The 24000-nt window shown below is 40.5% G+C and overlaps 1 long non-coding RNA gene and 1 other non-coding gene across 2 annotated transcripts in view; both read right to left on the reverse strand.

Annotated features, from left to right (window-relative positions):
- LOC140175847 (uncharacterized) overlaps positions 1–24000 on the reverse strand; it is a 235569-nt gene that overhangs the window by 29715 nt on the left and 181854 nt on the right. The gene's annotated exons all lie outside the window — the stretch shown is intronic.
- On the reverse strand, positions 7058–7165 carry LOC112718605 (small nucleolar RNA R71). Its single transcript, XR_003160937.1, has one exon. It is a non-coding gene; the product is annotated as a small nucleolar RNA R71 (small nucleolar RNA).

Consider the following 24000-nt stretch of genomic DNA (forward strand, 5'->3'; position numbering starts at 1 on the left):
CTAAATTCACAAGGCTTATAAATCAATTAAAATTCAATTAAAATTAGCTTAAACCTCATGAGTTAACATTAATTTCATGGTGGTTGTTTGATTTAAAGAAGTTATGCATTTTCACTCCAAATCACTTACTTAGGATGCAAGAAAGTGCATAAAGACTAACAAAACAAGTGAAATTAGCTTGAAAAATGGGTATATGATGACTTGTCATCATAACACCAAACTGAAATCTTGCTTGTCCACAAGCAAGCATCAAAATTAAGAGCAATTGAAATGAATTAAGAAAAGAACACATATCCTTATTAGGCATATAGCAGAACTTGATTTATGGGATCTTTATGCAGACAATGATAACTCAATTATTGTTACTGTTACATAATATACATCTGTCCTCAAAGGCTTGCTAAACTTGCTGTTATAAGACTCACTTTTTAATTAATCCCTTGCTAACTTTTCTTGGCTTATAATGCTTAACAAGCTTATTATTCTTTTAGAGGTTTGGTGTCTAATGTTGCAGTAGTAGCCTTTGGCTTTATTATTTTTTTTCTCAACATCTTTCTACCACAGACACATGGCTCACTATTTCTTCCTAGGATCATTGATGCCCAGCATCTCTTTGGGATAACTAAATGTTCTGTATCTAAGTTGCTCTTTATTGTGGACTTTCAATTGGCCATCCCAAATCAGTTGATCTAAGTGACCGGGTTTTAAAATACTCCTTAGAATTTACTCATCCAAGCATATCTTAGTACAAGAACACCACAGGCATATGTCCTAGGGTCCAAGCTATTGGTGTCCAACCTTTATTCTTTGTCTTTCTTGCCATTTTGGCTTTTTCTTCTTCCTTTTCTTTCTGTTTTTGTTCCCAAGGGCTTTTTCATTATTGATAAGAGTCTTTGTAACAGCAAGCTAACTCACATTTGAATGAGAATGATATTACGCAACAATTATTTCATGAGTTATGCATTTAATCAAACACATATACCACCATTAACTTCCATTCTTACTTATGCAACATTGGATACTTCGCTTTTCAATTCAAACAAATCTCTTTTATTTAAGCATGTGGGAAACAAGACAAAATTTCAAGCTAAGTGATGGATAACAAGCATTATGCAGATTTAGCATTTCTCTAGCTATTTATTAAATAACTAAAATGAAAACAAAGAACAAAAATTGCATGAATTAAAAAGAAATAGATGATGGAGGCATATCATGTTTCAGACATGCATCTCCTTATTAGAGACATGAAAGAGGAAATATGAAGGAACTTTGCCACCTTCTAATGGTCATGGTTGCTGCATGATTCTCCCTTTTTCTTCTTTCTCTTCCCTGTCTTGGAATAATCTCGGATCTCTTCACCTGGACATCTTCTACCCCAAACAGAATCTAAGAGTCCTGAGAGCCCAACTTCTTCCAATCTTTTGAAAGTTGCCTCAGTATATTGATGAGATCTTGCCTGTTGCTTGGCTACAAATTCAGGGCATTACTCAAATGGCTTGATCTCAGGATTGAGTGTTGGCAAATTATGGGTCAAGTACTCCAACCTTGCTTGCATGTTTTCATCATTCTCCATTCTTTGTGCGTATCTCACTTCTCCCATGGTGTGATGAATATTTTTCCATTGATACAGGTTGTGACTATATTCCCCTGCTTTAGCTTGACTAAAATACAGCTTATCATATGATTCTTTGAATTCTTTGTATTGCTCTTTTTGTCCTTCAAGAATCTATGCTTGAAATTCTTGCTGCTGAGTCATCATTTGTTGTTGCCATCTCTCTTGTTTCTCCTCCATTTGATGCTGCCAAGCTTCTCGTTCCTCTTTATCTTTCAAATATTGCTCTCTAAATTCTGGGTAGGGCTCTAGATATTTCTCTTGGCCCCCCTGATTTTGGCCTTGTTGAGCCTGCATGAGTTGCTGAGATAGTTCTTCAATTGATCTTTGTAATTGGCTCATGTCTATGGCATCATGAGCTTGATTTCGTCCTTCCTCTCTTTGTGATCTCCTTTGTCTAGGAGCTACCACCCCTTCTTGATCTTCTTCTTCATTCATTCCCTCCATACTCTTCTTAGTGATTCCTTTTCCCTTTTTCACTTTTTCTGTGTCCTCATCTTCAAGGATTACTCTAGCTTTGTCACATAGCCTGAGGATGGTACTTGGATGTCCAAGACCACTTGATTTGCTTGTGCTATTGGCCATCTCTTGAATACTTTCGGCTATGAGTTGTGCGAGGTTGATTTCACCTCCATGTAAGATGCAGTATGTCAAGAGTGCTCGTTTGATTGTGACCCAAGAGGCGTTTCCAGTAGGAAGGATAGATCTTCTCACTATTTCATACCATCCCTTGGCCACAGGAGTAAGATTTATCCTTCTCAAGTGACTTGGAACTCCCTTTGAATCTCTTTCCCAATCTGTATTCTCCACACATAACCATTGCAAGATCTCATCAGGATTGTTTTCCATCTGCAATCTGGTTTCATAGGTGGGCTCTGCATAAGTTATGGTTCTCAAGTTGAGGGCCCTTGTGATGGCAGCTGGGCTAAAACTCACTTCAACTCCTCTGACATAACTTGTGTAAGGGGCACTATCTTTGTTTTCTTTTACAGCATTTGCATAGAACTCCCTGATCATGACTGCACTGATGTCAACAAGAGGAGCACATAAGAGTTCCCACCTTCTTTCTTTAGTGATTTGCCTCATGATGGGATATTCTCCTTCCCTCAAATCAAGAACTTTCTCATAGATGACATTCTTTGTCTTCGTGAACCTATGATATCTCCCTTCATGGAATTGGGATCTAAATTTGTTTGCATCAAATGATGGAGGTTCTGCTACCATAGGTTCCTTTCCCGGCCTTCTTTTTGAACTTGAAGAGGCCATTGGATTTGAGGTGACAAGAAAGGAAAAGTGAGAATAGAAGAAGTATGTGTTGTGTTTGGGCTGAGTTTTGGTTCGGTTCTGTTGTGAGATAAGGGAATTATGTTGGTTTTAGGAGTAAAGGGGATTATGGTTTTCATATGAAGGTAGCTTGAATGAGTGTGTGAACCGTTTGGTGCTACGGCTATTAATAGGCAGATTCTTCAAGCTTTCCAACAAAACCACAATGAATGAAGAAGGAGCTCGTTAGTGCTCATGAAGGGTTGAGATTGAGTTGTTCATCTAAAGGGTTCATGGAATGGACGGTCTGCATGCATTGTTGAGGCTTTGACGAGGATCCTCCTCCCATTGGCTGCATGCATTTAGGCGTTCAATGATGCATGCATGCATGTTCTGCTTCCCAAGGGGCACATCTCCCTAGGCACATTGATGAGCGGATAATTTGTACGCTTTTTGGCATTGTTTTTAGTATGATCTAGTTAGTTTTTAGTATATTTTTATTAGTTTTTAGTTAAAATTTACTTTTTTGGACTTTACTATGAGTTTGTATGTTTTTCTGTGATTTCAGGTATTTTCTGGCTGAAATTGAGGGACCTGAGCAAAAATCTGATTCAGAGACTAAAAAGGACTACAGATGCTGTTGGATTCTGACCTCCCTGCACTCGAAGCGGATTTTCTGGAGCTACAGAAGCCCAATTGGCGCGCTCTCAACGGCGTTGGAAAGTAGACATCCTAGGCTTTCCAGCAATATATGATAGTTCATACTTTGCTCAAGATTTGATGGCCCAAACCGGCGTTCAACGTCACCCTCAGAATTTCCAGCGTTAAACGCCGGAACTGGCACCAAAGTGGGAGTTAAACGCCCAAACTGGTACAAAAGCTGGCGTTTAACTCCAAGAAGGGTCTCTACACGAAAATGCTTCAATGCTCAGCCCAAGCACACACCAAGTGGGCCCGGAAGTGGATTTTTATGTCATTTACTCATCTCTGTAAACCCTAGGCTGCTAGTTCTCTATAAGTATGACCTTTTACTATTGTATTGATATCAATCTGGGTAGTTATCTTTGTTCTGATGCTATCTTAGATCATTGGGAGGCTGGCCATTCGGCCATGCCTAGACCTTGTTCTTATGTATTTTCAACGGTGGAGTTTCTACACACCATAGATTAAGGTGTGGAGCTCTGCTGTACCTCGAGTATTAATGCAATTACTACTGTTCTTCTATTCAATTCTGCTTGTTCTTGTTCTAAGATACCACTTGTTCTTCAACTTGATGAATGTGATGATCCGTGACACTCATCATCATTCTCACCTATGAACGTGTGCCTGACAACCACCTCCGTTCTACCTTAGATTGGGTGGATATCTCTTGGATTCCTGATACACGACGCATGGTTGATAGCCTGACAACCGAGTGCTCGCCTGACAAACGAGCCAGCCATTCCGTGAGATCAGAGTCTTCGTGGTACAGGCTAGAATTGATGGCGGCATTCAAGAGAATCCGGAAGGTCTAACCTTGTCTGTGGTATTCTGAGTAGGATTCAATGATTGAATGACTGTGACGAGCTTCAAACTCCTGAGGGCAGGGCGTTAGTGACAGACGCAAAAGAATCACTGGATTCTATTCCGGCCTGATTGAGAACCGACAGATGGATAGCCGTGCCGTGACAGGGTGCGTTGAACATTTCCACTGAGAGGATGGGAGGTAGCCACTGACAACGGTGAAACCCTTGCATAAGCTTGCCATGGAAAGGAGTAAGAAGGATTGGATGAAGACAGTAGGAAAGCAGAGAGACGGAAGGGACCAAGCATCTTCATACGCTTATCTAAAATTCCCACCAATGAATTACATAAGTATCTCTATCTTTATCTTTGTGTTTATTCGTATATCACCCATATCCATTTGAGTTTGCCTGACTAAGATTTACAAGGTGACCATAGCTTGCTTCATACCAACAATCTCTATGGGATCGACCCTTACTCGCGTAAGGTTTATTACTTGGACGACCCAGTACACTTGCTGGTTAGTTGTGCGAAGTTGTGTTTATGCCATGGTATTGAACACCAAGTTTTTGGGTTCATCACCGGGGATTATTTGATTTGTGAAAAGTATTGATCACAATTTCGTGCACCAAGTTTTTGGTGCCGTTGCCGGGGATTGTTGAGTTTGGACAACTGACGGTTCATCTTGTTGCTTAGATTAGGTATTTTTCTTCAGAGTTCTTAAGAATGAATTCTAGTGTTTCAAGGTGATGTTCTTATCATCACCAAAGCTGATTGGTTTTCATCAATTTAGCTCTTGAATGCAATGTCCTGCTGAAGCTTGTTCAGCCATGTCTAATTTCTTTAGACTGAAGCTTTAGACTAACATTGCATGATTCCTGGAATTCTCATTAAGAATTTTGATATCTTTATTTTCTTTTTAACTTAATTTTCGAAAAAGCACAAAAAAAATTACAAAATCAAAAAAATCCAAAAAATTTCTTGTTTGAGTCTAGAGTCTCATGTTAAGTTTAGTGTCAATTGCATGTTTTTGTTCTTTTTGCATTCATGCATGTGTCTTCATTAATCTTCGAGTTGTTCTTGATGATTTCTTACTCTGATCTTTGAATTCTCTTGACTTGAGTGTTTATGTGTCTCATATGCATTCTCATTAGTGTCAGTAGTATACAAACTGCTAAGTTTGGTGTCTTGCATGCATTGTTATTTGATTTTAGTTGCATTTTGATTATTCCTCACTATTAAAAATCCAAAAATATTTTTAATTTGTGTCTTTTCAAGTCAATAATACAGAGAATTGAAGATTCAGAACATACAGCAGAGGAACTACACAGAAAAAGCTGGGCATTCAAAATGCCCAGTGAAGAAGACAGACTAGCGTTTAAACGCCAGCCAGGGTGCCTGGCTGGGCGTTTAAAGCCCAAAAGGGTAGAAATTTGGGCGTTAAACGCCAGAATGTGCACCATTCTGGGCGTTTAACGCCAGGATGGCACAAGAGGGAAGATTCTGTTTTTAATACAAATTTTTTTCAAGTTTTCAAAATGTTTTCAAAATCAAATCCTTTTCAAATCAATCTTTTCAATCAAATCTTTTTCAAAATCAATTTCTTCCTATTTTTAAGGATACTTGCTATCAATTAATGATTTGATTCAACATTTCAAGTATGTTGTCTTTTCTGTTGAGAAAGGTTTAATGTTTGAATCATATCTTTTCTTGATAGCCAAGTCATTAATTTTCAAAATCAAATCTTTTTAAAATGTTTTTCAAATCATATCTTCTCAATCACATTTTTTTTAAAACCAATCATATCTTCCTAATCACATCTTTTTCAAAATAGTTTTCAATCATATCTTTTTAATTTCTAATTTCAAAATCTTTTTCAAAAATCACTTGATTTCTTTCTCAAATCATGGTTTTCGAAAATCAATTAGTATTTTTCGAAAATTACTTCCCCCCTTCTCACATCCTTCCATTTATGGACTAACACTATTCCCTAATGCACAATTCGAACTCCATCTTCTTTGATAAGTTCGAATTTTATGCTTCTACCTTCTATTTTTCTTTTCCTCTGACACCTTAAGGAATCTCTATACTGTGACATAGAGGATTCCATATTTCCTTGTTTTCTTCTCTTTCATATGAGCAGATGCAAAGACAAAAGCATTCTTGTTAAGGCTGATCCTGAACCTGAAAGGACCTTGAAGCGAAAGCTAAGAGAAGCTAAGGCACAATTCTCTGTAGAGGACCTAACAGAAATCTTCAAAGAAGAAGAACACATGGCAGCCGAAAACAACAACAATGCCAATAATGCAAGGAAGGTGCTGGGTGACTTTACTGCACCTACTCCCGATTTCTATGGAAGAAGCATCTCTATCCCTGCCACTGGATCAAACAACTTTGAGCTTAAGCCTCAATTAGTTTCTCTAATGCAACAGAATTGCAAGTTCCATGGACTTCCATTGGAAGATCCTCATCAGTTCTTAGCTGAATTCTTGCAAATCTGTGACACTGTCAAGACTAATGGGGTTGACCCTGAGGTCTACAGACTTATGCTATTCCCCTTTGCTATAAGAGACAGAGCTAGAACATGGTTGGACTCACAACCTAAAGAAAGCCTGAACTCTTGGGAAAAGCTAGTCAATGCCTTATTGGCAAAGTTCTTTCCACCTCAAAAAATTGAGTAAGCTTAGAGTGGAAGTCCAAACCTTCAGACAGAAGGAAGGAGAATCCCTCTATGAAGCTTGGGAAAGATACAAACAATTAATCAGAAAGTGTCCCTCTGATATGCTTTCTGAATAGAGCATCATAGGAATTTTCTATGATGGTCTCTCTGAACTATCCAAGATGTCTTTGGATAGCTCTGCTGGAGGATCTCTTCATCTGAAGAAGACGCCTACAGAAGCTCAAAAACTAATTGAAATGGTTGCAAATAACCAATTCATGTACACTTCTGAAAGGAATCCTATGAACAATGGGACTAGTCAGAAGAAAGGAGTTCTTGAGATTGACACTCTGAATGCCATATTGGCTCAGAACAAAATATTGACTCAACAAGTCAATATGATTTCTCAAAGTCTGTCTGGAATGCAAAATGCACCAAGCAGTACTAAGGAAGCTTCATCTGAAGAAGAAGCTTATGATCCTGAGAACCCTTCAATGGAAGAGGTGAATTACATGGGAGAACCCTATGAAAACACCTATAATCCTTCACGGAGAAATCATCCAAATCTCTCATGGAAAGATCAACAGAGACCTCAACAAGGTTTCAACAATAATAATGGTGGAAGAAACAGGTTTAGCAATCGCAAGCCTTTTCCATCATCTTCTTAGCAACAGACAGAGAGTTCTAAGCAGAACACCTCTGAATTAGCAACCATGGTCTCTGATCTAATCAAAACCACTCAAAGTTTCATGACTGAAACAAGGTCCTCCATTAGAAACTTGGAGGGACAAGTGGGTCAGCTGAGCAAGAAAATTACTGAACTCCCTCCTAGTACTCTCCCAAGCAATACAGAAGAAAATCCAAAAGGAGAGTGCAAAGCCATCAACATGGCCGAATTTGGAGAGGAGGAAGAGGCAGTGAACGCCACTGAGGAAGACCTCAATGGACGTCCACTGGCCTCCAATGAGTTCCCCAATGAGGAACCATGGGGATCTGAGGCTCAAAATGAGACCATAGAGATTCTATTGAACTTACTTCTGCCATTCATGAGCTCTGATGAGTATTCTTCCTCTGAAGAGGATGAGTATGTCACTGAAGAGCAAGTTGCTAAATACCTTGGAGCAATCATGAAGCTAAATGACAAGTTATTTGGTAATGAGACTTGGGAGGATGAAACCCCTTTGCTCACTAAAGAACTGGATGACTTGTCTAGGCAGAAACTACCTCAAAAAAGACAGGATCCTGGGAAGTTTTCAATACCTTGTACCATAGGCACCATGACCTTTAAGAAGGCCTTGTGTGACCTAGGGTCAAGTGTAAACCTCATGCCTCTCTCTGTAATGGAGAAGCTAGGGATCTTTGAGGTGCAAGCTGCAAAAATCTCACTAGAGATGGCAGACAACTCAAGAAAACAAGCTTATGGACTTGCAGAGGATGTTCTGGTAAAGGTTGAAAACCATTACATCCCTGCTGATTTCATAGTTCTTGAGACTGGGAAGTGCATGGATGAATCCATCATCCTTGGCAGACCCTTCCTAGCCACAGCAAAGGCTGTGATTGATGTTGATAGAGGAGAATTGATCATTCAAGTGAATGAAGAATCCTTGGTGTTTAAAGCTCAAGGATATCCCTCTGTCACCATGGAGAGGAAGCATGAAGAGCTTCTCTCAAAACAGAGCCAAACAGAGCCCCCACAGTCAAACTCTAAGTTTGGTGTTGGGAGGCTACAACCAACTTCTAAGTTTGGTGTTGAACCCCCACATTCAAACTCTAAGTTTGGTGTTGGGAGGTTCCAACATAGCTCTGAGCATTTCTGAGGCTCCATGAGAGTCCTCTGTCAAGCTAATGACATTAAAGAAGCGCTTGTTGGGAGGCAACCGAATGTTATATTTTATCTATTCTCTTTTTATTTTATGTTTTCTGTAGGTTGATGATCATGAGAAGTCACAAAATCAATGAAAAAAGCAAAAACAGAATGAAAAACAGAAAGAAAAACAGCACACCCTGGAGGAGAGCGTGCTGGCGTTTAAACGCCAGTAAGGCTAGCTGTTGGGCGTTTAACGCCCAGTCTGGCACCATTCTGGGCGTTTAATGCCAGAAAGGGGCACCAGACTGGCGTTAAACGCCAGAAAAGGGCAAGCACTTGGCGTTAAACGCCAGAAATGGGCACCAGCCCGGCGTTTAACGCCAGAATTGGCTCAAAACGCATTTTTGCATGCCATTTGGTGCAGGGATGACTTTTCCTTGACACCTCAGGATCTGTGGACCCCACAGGATCCCCACCTACCCTACCACTCTCTCTCTTCTTCACCCATTCACCAATCACCTCAACACCTCTTCCCCAAAAACCCTTCACCTATCAAATCCCATCTTTCTCTTCACCACTCACATCTATCCTTCATAAAACCCCACCTACCTCACCCTTCAAATTCAAACCACTTTCCCTCCCAAACCCACCCATACATGACCGAACCATGAGCCCCCCACTCCTATATAAACCCATCTTCATTCTTTCATTTTCACACAACCTAAACACCACTACTCTCCCTTTTTGGCCGAACACAAAGCCATTCCCTTCTTTCTCATTTCTTCTTTTTCTACTCTCTTCTTTCTTCTTTTGCTCGAGGACGAGCAAACCTTTTAAGTTTGGTGTGGTAAAAGCATTGCTTTTTGTTTTTCCATAACCATTTATGGCATCCAAGGCCGGAGAAACCTCTAGAAAGAGGAAAGGGAAGGCAAAAGCTTCTACCTCCGAGTCATGGGAGATGGAGAGATTCATCTCAAGGGTGCATCAAGACCACTTCTATGAAGTTGTGGCCTTGAAGAAGGTGATCCCCGAGGTCCCTTTTTCACTCAAAAAGAGTGAATATCCGGAGATCCGACATGAGATCCGAAGAAGAGGTTGGGAAGTTCTCACCAACCCCATTCAACAAGTCGGAATCTTAATGGTTCAAGAGTTCTATGCCAATGCATGGATCACCAAGAACCACGATCAAAGTGTGAACCCGGACCCAAAGAATTGGCTTACTATGGTTCGGGGGAAATACTTGAATTTTAGTCCGAAAAATGTAAGGTTGGCATTCAACTTGCCCATGATGCAAGGAGATGAACATCCTTACACTAGAAGGGTCAACTTTGATCAAAGGTTGGACCAAGTCCTCTCAGTCATTTGTGAAGAGGGCACCCAATGGAAGAGAGATTCAAGAGGAAAGCCGGTTCAATTGAGAAGGCATGACCTCAAGCCCGTGGCTAGGGGGTGGTTGGAGTTCATCCAACGCTCAATCCCACTAGCAACCGGTCCGAAGTTACTATAGACCGGGCTATCATGATTCATAGCATCATGATTGGAGAAGAAATAGAAGTTCATGAGGTGATATCCCAAGAACTTTATAAGGTGGCGGACAAGTCCTCTACCTTGGCAAGGTTAGCCTTTCCTCATCTCATTTGTCACCTCTATTATTCAGTTGGAGTTGACATAGAGGGAGACATCCCCATTGATGAGGACAAGCCCATCACTAAGAAGAGGATGGAGCAAACAAGAGACCCCTCTCATCATCAAATCCCTGAGATGCCTCAAGGGATGCACTTTCCTCAACAAAACTATTGGGAGCAACTAAACACCTCCCTAGGAGAATTGCGTTCCAACATGGGACAACTAAGGGTGGAGCACCAAGAACACTCCGTCCTCCTCCATGAAATTAGAGAAGATCAAAGAATCATGAGAGAGGAGCAACAAAGACAAGGAAGAGACATTGAGGAGCTCAAGCACTCCATAGGATCTTCAAGAGGAAGAACAAGCCGCCATCACTAAGGTGGACCCGTTCTTTAATTTCCTTGTTCTTTATTTTTCTGTTTTTCGAATTTTAGTGCTTATGTTTATCTATGTTTGTGTCTTGTGATCATTAGTGTCTTAGTGTCTATGCCTTAAAGTTATGAATGTCCTATGAATCCATCACCTCTCTTAAATGAAAAATGTTCTTAATTGAAAAAGAGAAGAATTGCATGAATTTTAAATTTTATAACAGTTTAATTATTTTGATGTGGTAGCAATACTTTTGTTTTCTGAATGTATGCTTAAACAGTGCATATGTCTTTTGAATTTGTGGTTCATGAATGTTGGCTCTTGAAAGAATGATGAAAAAGGAGACATGTTACTGAGGATCTGAAAAATCATTAAAATGATTCTTGAAGCAAGGAAAAGCAGTGAATACAAAAAAAAAGAAAAAAAAAGAGAGAAAAGAAAACGAAAAAAAAGAGAAAAAGAAAGAAAAAGAAAGAAATAAAGTTGTGATCCAAGGCAAAAAGTGTGTGCTTAAGAACCTTGGACACCTCTAATTGGGGACTGTAGCAAAGCTGAGTCACAATCCGAAAAGGTTCACCCAATTATGTGTCTGTGGCATGTATGTATCTGGTGGTAATACTGGAAGACAGAGTGCTTTGGGCCACGGCCAAGACTCAATAAGTAGCTGTATTCAAGAATCATCATACTTAACTAGGAATGACACTATCTGGATTCTGAGTTCCTAAAGAAGCCAATCATTTTGAATTTCAAAGGATAGAGTGAGATGCCAAAACTATTCAGAGGCAAAAAGCTAAAAGCCCCGCTCATCTAATTAATACTGATCTTCATAGATGTTTTTGGAATTCATTGCATATTCTCTTCTTTTTATCTTGTTTGACTTTCAGTTGCTTGAGGACAAGCAACAATTTAAGTTTGGTGTTGTGATGAGCGGATAATTTGTACGCTTTTTGGCATTGTTTTTAGTATGTTTTTAGTATGATCTAGTTAGTTTTTAGTATATTTTTATTAGTTTTTAGTTAAAATTCACTTTTCTGGACTTTACTATGAGTTTGTGTGTTTTTCTGTGATTTCAGGTATTTTCTGGCTGAAATTGAGGGACCTGAGCAAAAATCTGATTCAGAGACTAAAAAAGACTGCAGATGCTGTTAGATTCTGACCTCCCTTCACTCGAAGCGGATTTTCTGGAGCTACAGAAGCCCAATTGATGGCCCAAACCGGCGTTCAAAGTCACCCTCAGAATTTCCAGTGTTAAACGCCGGAACTGGCACCAAAGTGGGAGTTAAACGCCCAAACTGGTACAAAAGCTGGCGTTTAACTCCAAGAAGAGTCTCTACACGAAAATGCTTCAATGCTCAACCCAAGCACACACCAAGTGGGCCCGGAAGTGGATTTTTATGTCATTTACTCATCTCTGTAAACCCTAGGCTACTAGTTCTCTATAAGTAGGACCTTTTACTATTGTATTAATATCAATCTGGGTAGTTATCTTTGTTCTGATGCTATCTTAGATCATTAGGAGGCTGGCCATTCGGCCATGCCTAGACCTTGTTCTTATGTATTTTCAACGGTGGAGTTTCTACACACCATAGATTAAGGTGTGGAGCTCTGCTGTACTGATGAGCGGATAATTTGTATGCTTTTTGGCATTGTTTTTAGTATGTTTTTAGTATAATCTAGTTAGTTTTTAGTATATTTTTATTAGTTTTTAGCTAAAATTCACTTTTCTGGACTTTACTATGAGTTTGTGTGTTTTTCTGTGATTTCAGGTATTTTCTGGCTGAAATTGAGGGTCCTGAGCAAAAATCTGATTCCGAGACCAAAAAGGACTGCAGATGCTGTTGGATTCTGACCTCCCTGTATTCGAAGCGGATTTTCTGGAGCTACAGAGGCCCAATTGGCACGCTCTCAACGGCATTGGAAAGTAGACATCCTGGGCTTTCCAGCAATATATGATAGTCCATACTTTGCCCGAGATTTGATGGGCCAAACCGGCGCTCAAAGTCTCCCTCAGAAATTCCAGCGTTAAACGCCGGAACTGGCATAAAATTTGGAGTTAAACGCCCAAACTGGCATGAGAACTGGCGTTTAACTCCAGAAAACGTCTCTACACATAAAAGCTTCATTGCTCAGCCCAAGCACACACCAAGTGGACCCAGAAGTGGATTTTTACGTCATTTACTCATTTCTGTATACCCTAGGATACTAGTTTACTATTAATAGGATCTTTTGACATTGTATCAACACCTGATGACCTTATGACATTCTACACGTTTTCTTCCACAGCATGAGTCTCTAAACCCCATGGTTGGGGGTGAGGAGCTCTGCTGTGTCTTGATGGATTAATGCAATTACTACTGTTTCTCATTCAATCATGCTTGCTTCCATTCTAAGATAATACTTGTTCTTAACCCGGATGAATGTGATGATCCGTGACAATCATCATCATTCTCAACCATGAACGTGTGACTGACAACCACCTCCGTTCTACCTTAGATTAAGTAGTTATCTCTTGGATTCTTTAATCGGAATCTTCGTGGTATAAGCTAGAACTGATGGCGGCATTCAAGAGAATCCGGAAGGTCTAAACCTTGTCTGTGGTATTCTGAGTAGGATTCAATGATTGAATGACTGTGACGTGCTTCAATCTCCTGAAGGCGGGGCGTTAGTGACAGACGCAAAAGAATCACTGGATTCTATTCCGGCCTGATTGAGAACCGACAGATGAATTCCGCTATGCTGTGACAGAGCATATGCAATCGCTTTCACTGAGAGGATGGGAGGTAGCTATTGACAACGGTGAAACCCTACATACAGCTTGCCATGGAAGGAGACTTGCGTGTTTGAAGAAGAAGACAGTAGGAAAGCAGAGATTCAGAAGATGGAGCATCTCCAAACCTCAACCTATTCTCCATTACTGTAAAACAAGTAAACATTTCATGTTCTTCTGCTTTTCACAATCAATCCTGATAATTTCTGGTATCCTGACTAAGATTTACAAGATAACCATAGCTTGCTTCAAGCCGACAATCTCCGTGGGATCGACCCTTGCTCACGCAAGGTATTACTTGGACGACCCAGTGCACTTGCTGGTTAGTTGTGCGGGATTGCAAAAGTGTGATTGCAATTTCGTGCACCAAGTTTTTGGCGCCGTTGCCGGGGATTGTTGTGTTTGGACAACTGACGGCTTATCTTGTTGCTTAGATTAGGACTGTTTTATTTTTGTTGGTTTAGAGTCTTTTAGTTGAGTCTAGTCTCATATTCTAAGTTTGGTGTCAATTGCATGCTTTTGTTTCTCTTTTAATTTTCGATTTTTTGCATGTTCTTAGTCCCTTTTTTATTCATAAAAATTCTAAGTTTGGTGTCCTCTTTGTGTTTTTCCTTTAAAAATTTTCGAAAAATTTTGTGTTTGATTTTCTAAAATTTTAAGTTTGGTGTCTTTTTGTTGTTTTTCTCTTTCCTCTTTTTAAAAATCAAATCTTTTTCATAAAAATTTTTCAATCAGATCTTTTCAATCATTTTTATTTGCAATCATATCTTCTCAATCATATCTTTTTCAAAATAATTTTCAATCATATCTTTTTAATTTCCAATTCCAAAATCTTTTTAATTAGTTGATTGATTTAGTCTCCAATTTACTTTGATTTTATTTTTTTCTTTTAGTTTTTCAAAATTTTATTTTATTTTCCATTTATTTTCTTTTATTATTTTCGGTCACTTTTAAATAAAAAAAAATTAAAAAAAAAACTTTACTTGTGAATCTATATCATATTCCCTTTCTCCATCATGGACCTAAGTGGAATTGAACAGTCCAGAAGGACTCTGGGGTCATATGCTAACCCCATTACAGCTGCATATGGGAGTAGCATCTGTACACCTCCCATCAAAGCAAGCAGCTTTGAGCTAAATCCTCAACTCATTATCATAGTGCAGCAAAATTGCCAGTATTCCGGTCTTCCACAGGAAGAACCTACTGAGTTTCTGGCACAGTTTTTACAAATTGCTGACACAGTACATGATAAAGAGGTGGATCAGGATGTCTACAGACTATTACTGTTTCCATTTGCTGTAAAAGATCAAGCTAAAAGGTGGTTGAATAACCAACCTACAGCAAGCATAAAGACATGGAAACAGTTGTCAGACAAATTCCTGAATCACCTTTACCCTCCAAAAAGGATGACACAGTTAAGGCTGGACATCCAAGGCTTTAAACAAGAGGATAATGAATCCCTTTACAATGCCTGGGAGAGGTATAGAGGTATACTAAGAAAATGTCCCTCTGAAATGTTTTCAGAGTGGGTACAGTTAGACATTTTCTACTATGGGCTTACAAAAAAAGCTCAGATGTCTTTAGACCACTCAGCTGGTGGATCTATACACATGAGAAAGACAATTGAAGAAGCTCAAGAGCTCATAGACACTGTTGCTAGAAACCAATATTTGTACTCTAGCAATGAGTTCTCTCCAAAAGAGGAAGTCATGGCTGTAGTCACTGACCCTAGTCCTCAAGAACAGATAACTGAGCTTAATCAGCAACTGCTCCTAATGACAGAACAGTTAGCAGACTTTAAAGAGATGCTCCATGAAACTAAAGTTGCTAACAAGAGCATAGAACTGCAGTTGAATCAAGCAAAACAGCAATTATCTAAACAGATAACAGAGGAATGTCAAGCAGTTCAATTGAGGAGTGGGAAGACCCTGAATAACACTGTTCAAAAGAGTAAAAAGCCAAACAAGGAACAATTGACAGAGGACAACCAAACCACTGTGCAAAATCCCTCTGAGGACAGTAAGAGCCCAGAGAGGAATGTTATTGGCGTTCAAACGCCAGAAAGGGAAGGAAAGTTGGCGTTAAACGCCCATTCCTTGCCCAGTTCTGGCGTTCAAACGCCAGAAAAGGGGGAAAAGCTGGCGTTAAACGCCCAATCTCCACCCAATCCTGGCGTTCAAACGCCAAGGGAAGATCAGACACCTGAGAGTGCTGACAGTAATCCCTCTAACAAGGCTCCTTCAACCACTTCTGTAAGGAATAAACCTGCAGCATCTAAGGTTGAAGAATATAAAGCCAAGATGCCTTATCCTCAAAAACTCCGCCAAGCGGAACAGGATAAGCAATTTGCCCGCTTTGCAGACTATCTAAGGACTCTTGAAATAAAGATTCCGTTTGCAGAGGCACTTGAGCAAATACCTTCTTATGCTAAGTTCATGAAAGAAATCTTAAGCCATAAGAAGGATTGGAGAGAAACTGAAAAAGTGTTTCTCACTGAAGAATGCAGTGCAGTCATATTAAAGAGCTTACCAGAAAAGCTTCAAGATCTAGGGAGCTTTATGATACCATGCACATTAGAAGGTGCTTGCACCAAGACAGCTCTGTGTGACCTTGGAGCAAGCATCAATCTAATACCTGCATCCACTATCAGAAAGCTTGGGTTGACTGGAGAAGTCAAACCAACCCGGATATGCCTCCAACTTGCTTATGGCTCCATTAAATACCCATCAGGCATAATTGAGGACATGATTGTCAAGGTTGGGCCATTTGCCTTTCCAACTGACTTTGTGGTGCTGGAAATGGAGGAGCACAAGAGTGCAACTCTCATTTTAGGAAGACCTTTCCTAGCAACTGGACGAACTCTCATTGATGTACAAAAAGGGGAAGTAACCTTGAGGGTCAATGAGGATGAGTTCAAGCTGAATGCTGTAAAAGCCATGCAGCATCCAGACACACCAAATGACTGCATGGGCGCTGACATTATTGACTCTCTAGTAGAAGAGATCAATAAGGCTGAGAGCCTAGAATCAGAACTTGAGGACATCTTCAAGGATGCTCAACCTGATCAAGAAGAACTAGAGGAGGCAAAGGAATTTTCGAAAATTCCTCAAGAGGAGGATAAGCCTCCCAAGCCTGAACTCAAACCACTACCACCATCCCTGAAATATGCATTTCTGGGAGAGGGTGATACTTTTCCAGTAATTATAAGCTCTGCTTTAAATCCACAAGAAGAGGAAGCACTGATTCAAGTGCTAAGGACACACAAGACAGCTCTTGGGTGGTCCATAAGTGATCTTAAGGGTATTAGCCCAGCTAGATGCATGCACAAGATCCTATTGGAGGATAATGCCAAACCAGTGGTTCAACCACAGAGGAGGCTAAATCCTGCCATGAAGGAGGTGGTGCAGAAAGAGGTCACTAAATTACTAGAGGCTGGGATTATTTATCCTATTTCTGATAGCCCCTGGGTGAGCCCTGTCCAAGTTGTTCCCAAAAAGGGAGGCATGACAGTGGTTCATAATGAAAAAAATGAACTGGTTCCTACAAGGACAGTCACAGGGTGGCGCATGTGTATTGACTACAGAAGGCTCAATACAGCCACCAGAAAGGATCATTTTCCTTTACCATTCATAGACCAAATGCTAGAAAGACTAGCTGGTCATGACTACTACTGCTTTTTGGATGGCTATTCAGGCTACAACCAAATTGCAGTAGATCCTCAGGACCAAGAGAAAACAGCATTCACTTGTCCTTCTGGCGTGTTTGCCTATAGGAGGATGCCTTTTGGTCTGTGCAATGCACCTGCAACCTTTCAGAGGTGCATGCTCTCTATCTTCTCAGATATGGTAGAGAAATTTCTGGAAGTCTTCATGGATGACTTTTCAGTATATGGAGACTCATTTAACTCCTGTCTTAATCACCTAGCACTTGTCTTGAAAAGATGCCAAGAGACTAACCTGGTTTTGAACTGGGAGAAATGTCACTTTATGGTGACTGAAGGAATTGTCCTTGGGCACAAAATTTCAAGCAAGAGAATAGAGGTGGATAAGGCAAAGGTAGAGGTAATTGAAAAATTACCACCACCTGCCAATGTTAAGGCAATCAGAAGCTTTCTTGGGCATGCAGGGTTCTACAGGAGGTTTATAAAGGATTTTTTAAAAATTGCAAAACCTCTGAGTAACCTGTTAGCTGCTGACACACCATTTGTGTTTGACACACAGTGTCTGCAGGCGTTTGAGACCCTGAAAGCTAAGCTGGTCACAGCACCAGTTATCTCTGCACCAGATTGGACATTGCCATTTGAACTAATGTGTGATGCCAGTGACCATGCCATTGGTGCGGTGTTGGGACAGAGGCATAACAAGCTTCTGCACGTCATTTACTATGCCAGCCGTGTTCTAAATGACGCACAGAAGAACTACACAACCACAGAAAAAGAGTTACTTGCAGTGGTCTATGCCATTGACAAGTTTAGATCCTATCTAGTGGGATCCAAAGTGGTTGTGTACACTGACCATGCTGCTCTTAAATATCTACTCACAAAGCAGGATTCAAAACCCAGGCTCATCAGATGGGTGTTGCTTCTGCAAGAGTTTGATATAGAAATAAGAGACAGAAAAGGGATAGAGAACCAAGTAGCCGATCATCTGTCCCAATAGAACCAGTAGCTGGGGCGTCCTTCCCTTCTACTGAGATTTCTGAGACTTTCCCAGATGAGCAACTATTTGCCATTCAGGAAGCTCCATGGTTTGCAAATATTGCAAATTTTAAAGCTGTGAGGTTCATTCCCAAGGAGTACAGCCACGTGCAGAGAAAGAAATTAATTTCAGATGCCAAGTACTACCTCTGGGATGAACCATATCTCTTTAAGAGATGTGCTGACGGAGTGATCCGCAGGTGTGTACCCAGAGAAGAAGCACAAAGGATCCTATGGCACTGCCATGGATCACAGTATGGAGGACATTTTGGAAGTGAGCGAACAGCCACTAAAGTCCTCCAATGTGGCTTCTACTGGCCTACTCTCTATAAAGATTCCCGAGAGTTTGTGCGTAACTGTGACAGTTGCCAAAGAGCTAGTAACCTGCCTCATGGATATGCCATGCCTCAACAAGGGATATTAGAGATAGAACTGTTTGATGTATGGGGAATTGACTTCATGGGGCCATTCCCACCATCATACTCAAACACTTACATTCTGGTGGCAGTGGACTATGTGTCTAAGTGGGTAGAAGCGATTGCTACACCCACCAATGATACTAAGACCGTACTGAAATTCCTCCAGAAAAACATTTTCAGCAGATTTGGCGTTCCCAGAGTGCTAATCAGTGATGGGGGCACTCATTTCTGCAATAAACAGCTACACCTTGCTATGGTTAGATATGGAATTAGCCACAAAGTGGCAACTCCATATCATCCACAGACAAATGGGCAAGCTGAGGTCTCTAACAGAGAGCTAAAGAGAATCCTGGAACGGACTGTGATGGCCCGAAGAAAGGATTGGGCAAAGAGCTTGGATGATGCTCTGTGGGCATACAGAACAGCATTCAAGACTCCTATAGGAACCTCTCCATACCAATTGGTGTATGGGAAGGCCTGTCATTTGCCTGTGGAACTGGAACATAAAGCCTACTGGGCAACCAGATTCCTAAACATGGATGCACAGTTAGCTGGTGAAAAAAGACTGCTCCAGCTAAATGAGCTAGAGGAGTTCAGACTCAATGCCTTTGAAAATGCAAAAATTTATAAGGAAAAGGCAAAGAAATGGCATGACAAGAAGTTGTCAACCAGAGTCTTTGAGCCAGGACAAAAAGTTCTGCTCTTCAACTCTAGGCTCATACTGTTTCCAGGAAAACTCAAATCCCGTTGGAGGGGTCCGTGTGTGATTACAGGAGTGTCACCATATGGATATGTTGAGCTTCAGGATACTGATTCTGACAAAAGGTTCATTGTTAATGGACAAAGAATCAAGCACTATCTTGAAGGAAACGTTGAGCAGGAGTGCTCAAAACTGAGGCTTGAGTGATTCTCAGTGAAAGTCCAGCTAAAGACAGTAAAGAAGCGCTTGCTGGGAGGCAACCCAGTCATTAGTAGGTTGTATGATTGGTTCTTACAGAGGCAAATATCAAAAATGAAGGAATTCACAGGGTTACAGAAGGATTCAGCTCAAAAAGCAGAGAAAATGAGCTTACTGGCGAAAAAACACCAGTAAGGTGCATTTTGGGCGTTAAACGCCAGAATGGGTACCATTCTGGGCGTTTAACGCCAGGAATGGTGCCATTTTGGGCGTTAAACGCCAGAATGGGCACCATTCTGGGCGTTTAACGCCAGGTGTGCAGCATCCTGGGCGTTCAGAAAAACGCCCAGTGAGGAAGGTTTTCTGGCGTTTAACGCCAGCCAGGGCACCTGGCTGGGCGTTAAACGCCCAAAAGGGGTGCCAAGTGGGCGTTAAACGCCAGAATGGGTGCCATTCTGGGCGTTTAACGCCAGAAAGGTGGAGGGACCACATTTTTATTTTCAACTCAATTTTTTTCAAACTTTCCTCTTTTTACCCATACTCTTCTACATAAATGCACTTCAACCTTTCATCATTCTCTTTCAAATCTCTCTTTTTTTTCGAAAATACTCTCCCCCTCACCTTATAAATTCGTGTTTGGCTCCCTCTTTCCACCACACCATTCGAATTTCCTCTTCCTCTCTCTCTCTCTTCTCTTCTTTCTTCTCTTTTCGCTTGAGGACAAGCAAAACCTCTAAGTTTGGTGTGCTTTTCCGTGATCACTAAGCCAAGATTCATCAAGATCATGGCTCCTAAGGGAAAACAAACCAACTCAAGAGGAAAGAAAGAGACTAATCCAAAGAATCTTTGGAATCAAGAGAAGTTCTTAACCAAAGAACATGAAGACCATTATCACAAAATAATGGGTCTGAGGTCAGTGATCCCGGAAGTTAAATTTGATCTGAAAAAAGATGAATATCCGGAGATCCAAGAGCAAATTCGAAACAGAGGATGGGAAGTTCTGACCAATCCTGAAATAAAGGTTGGAAGGAACATGGTTCAGGAATTCTACTCTAATCTGTGGCTAACAGATAAGCAGAGAATGACTGGAACTGCTTACCATACCTACAGAACCATGGTCAGAGGGAAAGTTATGTACTTCCATCTGGACAAAATAAGAGAAATCTTCAAACTACCTCAACTGCAAGATGATCCTGACTCCTTCAATAGGAGGATGGTGAGAGTAAATAAAGGGTTGGATCAAGTTCTAGAGGACATATGCCTCCCTGGGACTATGTGGATAACCAATTCAAAGGGTGTCCCAAACCAACTCAAGAGGGGAAACCTCAAGCCAATTGCAAGAGGTTGGCTAGACTTTATTGGGCGTTCCATATTGCCCACTAGCAACTGTTCTGAGGTCACCATCAAGAGGGCAGTGATGATTCATTGCATTATGCTTGGAAAAGAAGTGGAGGTTCATCATGTGATTGCTTGTGAGATCTACACCATTGCAAATAAGAATTCCACTGAAGCCAAATTGGCTTACCCAAGCTTGATCTCCTTGCTCTGTAAAGAGGCTGGGGTGAAGATGGGAGTAGATGAGTTCATACCCATTGAACACCCAATCACCAAGAAGTCAATGGAAGGACAAGTGCAAGACAACTCCATCAAGAGGAGGGCGCAGGAATTCCTCCCTGAATTCCCAAGAATTGACTACTGGACCAGCCTAGAAGCATCTATTAACAAGCTGCAAGAGACTATGGAGCAACTGAAGGAAGAACAGCAGAATCAGAACTGCATGCTCTGCAAATTGCTGAAGGAACAAGAGAAGCAGGGGCGTGAACTCCAAGAGTTGAAACGCCAAAAGCTCTCCTCTCAAGCTGAGGGAGCATCCACTTCTCAAAATCAAGGTTGTTGAGTCCTAACTCTGTGAAAACCTCTATCATTAGGAGCCTCTGTTTTTCGTTTTTTATTTTCTTGAGTTTTGTTTTTATTTTTCGTTTTTCTAGTCTCATTCTATATCTATTTTTGAGTCTCGTTTTAATTCATAATTAATAAAATTGAACTTTTATGCCTTAAAGATATGAATGTCCTATGAATCCATCACCTCTCTTAAATGAAAAATGCTTTAATCACAAAAGAACAAGAAGTACAGGATTTCGAAATTTATCATTGAAACTAGTTGAATTAGCTTGATGTGGTGACAATACTCTTTGCTTTCTGAATGAATGCTTGAACAGTGCATATGTCTCTTGAATCTGTTGTTTTGAGAATGTTAAAAAATTTTTTTTGTTGGCTCTTGAAAGAATGAGGAGAAAGAGAACTGTTATTGAGGATCTAAAAATCATTAGAGTGATTCTTGAAGCAAGAAAAAGCAGTGATACAAAAAAAAATTTTCGAAAAAAAATAATAAAATATATTTTTCGAAAAAAAAAGAGAGAAAAAGAAAGAAAGAAAAAAAGAAGAAGAAAAGAAATAAAGTTGTGATCCAAGGCAACAAGAGTGTGCTTAAGAACCTTGGACACCTCTAATTGGGGACTTTAGCAAAGCTGAGTCACAATCTGAAAAGGTTCACCCAATTATGTGTCTGTGGCATGTATGTATCCGGTGGTAATACTGGAAGACAGAGTGCTTTGGGCCACAGCCAAGACTCATACACTAGCTATGTTCAAGAATCATTATGCTTAACTAAGAGAATCAATAACACTATCTGAGTTCTGAGTTCTTATAGATGCCAATCATTCTGAACTTCAAGGGATAGAGTGAGATGCCAAAACTGTTCGGAGGCAAAAAGCTACTAGTCCCGCTCATCTAATTGGAACTATGTTTCCTTGATATTTTGGAGTCTATAGTATATTCTCTTCTTTTTATCCTATTTTGATTTTCAGTTGCTTGGGGACAAGCAACAATTTAAGTTTGGTGTTGTGATGAGCGGATAATTTGTACGCTTTTTGGCATTGTTTTTAGTATGTTTTTAGTATGATCTAGTTAGTTTTTAGTATATTTTTATTAGTTTTTAGTTAAAATTCACTTTTCTGGACTTTACTATGAGTTTGTGTGTTTTTCTGTGATTTCAGGTATTTTCTGGCTGAAATTGAGGGACCTGAGCAAAAATCTGATTCAGAGACTAAAAAGGACTGCAGATGCTGTTAGATTCTGACCTCCCTTCACTCGAAGCGGATTTTCTGGAGCTACAGAAGCCCAATTGATGGCCCAAACCGGCGTTCAAAGTCACCCTCAGAATTTCCAGTGTTAAACGCCGGAACTGGCACCAAAGTGGGAGTTAAACGCCCAAACTGGTACAAAAGCTGGCGTTTAACTCCAAGAAGAGTCTCTACACGAAAATGCTTCAATGCTCAACCCAAGCACACACCAAGTGGGCCCGGAAGTGGATTTTTATGTCATTTACTCATCTCTGTAAACCCTAGGCTACTAGTTCTCTATAAGTAGGACCTTTTACTATTGTATTAATATCAATCTGGGTAGTTATCTTTGTTCTGATGCTATCTTAGATCATTAGGAGGCTGGCCATTCGGCCATGCCTAGACCTTGTTCTTATGTATTTTGAACGGTGGAGTTTCTACACACCATAGATTAAGGTGTGGAGCTCTGCTGTACTGATGAGCGGATAATTTGTATGCTTTTTGGCATTGTTTTTAGTATGTTTTTAGTATAATCTAGTTAGTTTTTAGTATATTTTTATTAGTGTTTAGCTAAAATTCACTTTTCTGGACTTTACTATGAGTTTGTGTGTTTTTCTGTGATTTCAGGTATTTTCTGGCTGAAATTGAGGGTCCTGAGCAAAAATCTGATTCCGAGACCAAAAAGGACTGCAGATGCTGTTGGATTCTGACCTCCCTGCATTCGAAGCGGATTTTCTGGAGCTACAGAAGCCCAATTGGCACGCTCTCAACGGCATTGGAAAGTAGACATCCTGGGCTTTCCAGCAATATATGATAGTCCATACTTTGCCCGAGATTTGATGGGCCAAACCGGCGCTCAAAGTCTCCCTCAGAAATTCCAGCGTTAAACGCCGGAACTGGCATAAAATTTGGAGTTAAACGCCCAAACTGGCATGAGAACTGGCGTTTAACTCCAGAAAACGTCTCTACACATAAAAGCTTCATTGCTCAGCCCAAGCACACACCAAGTGGACCCAGAAGTGGATTTTTACGTCATTTACTCATTTCTGTATACCCTAGGATACTAGTTTACTTTTAATAGGATCTTTTGACATTGTATCAACACCTGATGACCTTATGACATTCTACACGTTTTCTTCCACAGCATGAGTCTCTAAACCCCATGGTTGGGGGTGAGGAGCTCTGCTGTGTCTTGATGGATTAATGCAATTACTACTGTTTCTCATTCAATCATGCTTGCTTCCATTCTAAGATAATAC

Source organism: Arachis hypogaea, chromosome 10 (assembly GCF_003086295.3).
Source record: "Arachis hypogaea cultivar Tifrunner chromosome 10, arahy.Tifrunner.gnm2.J5K5, whole genome shotgun sequence".
Lineage (NCBI taxonomy): Eukaryota > Viridiplantae > Streptophyta > Magnoliopsida > Fabales > Fabaceae > Arachis > Arachis hypogaea.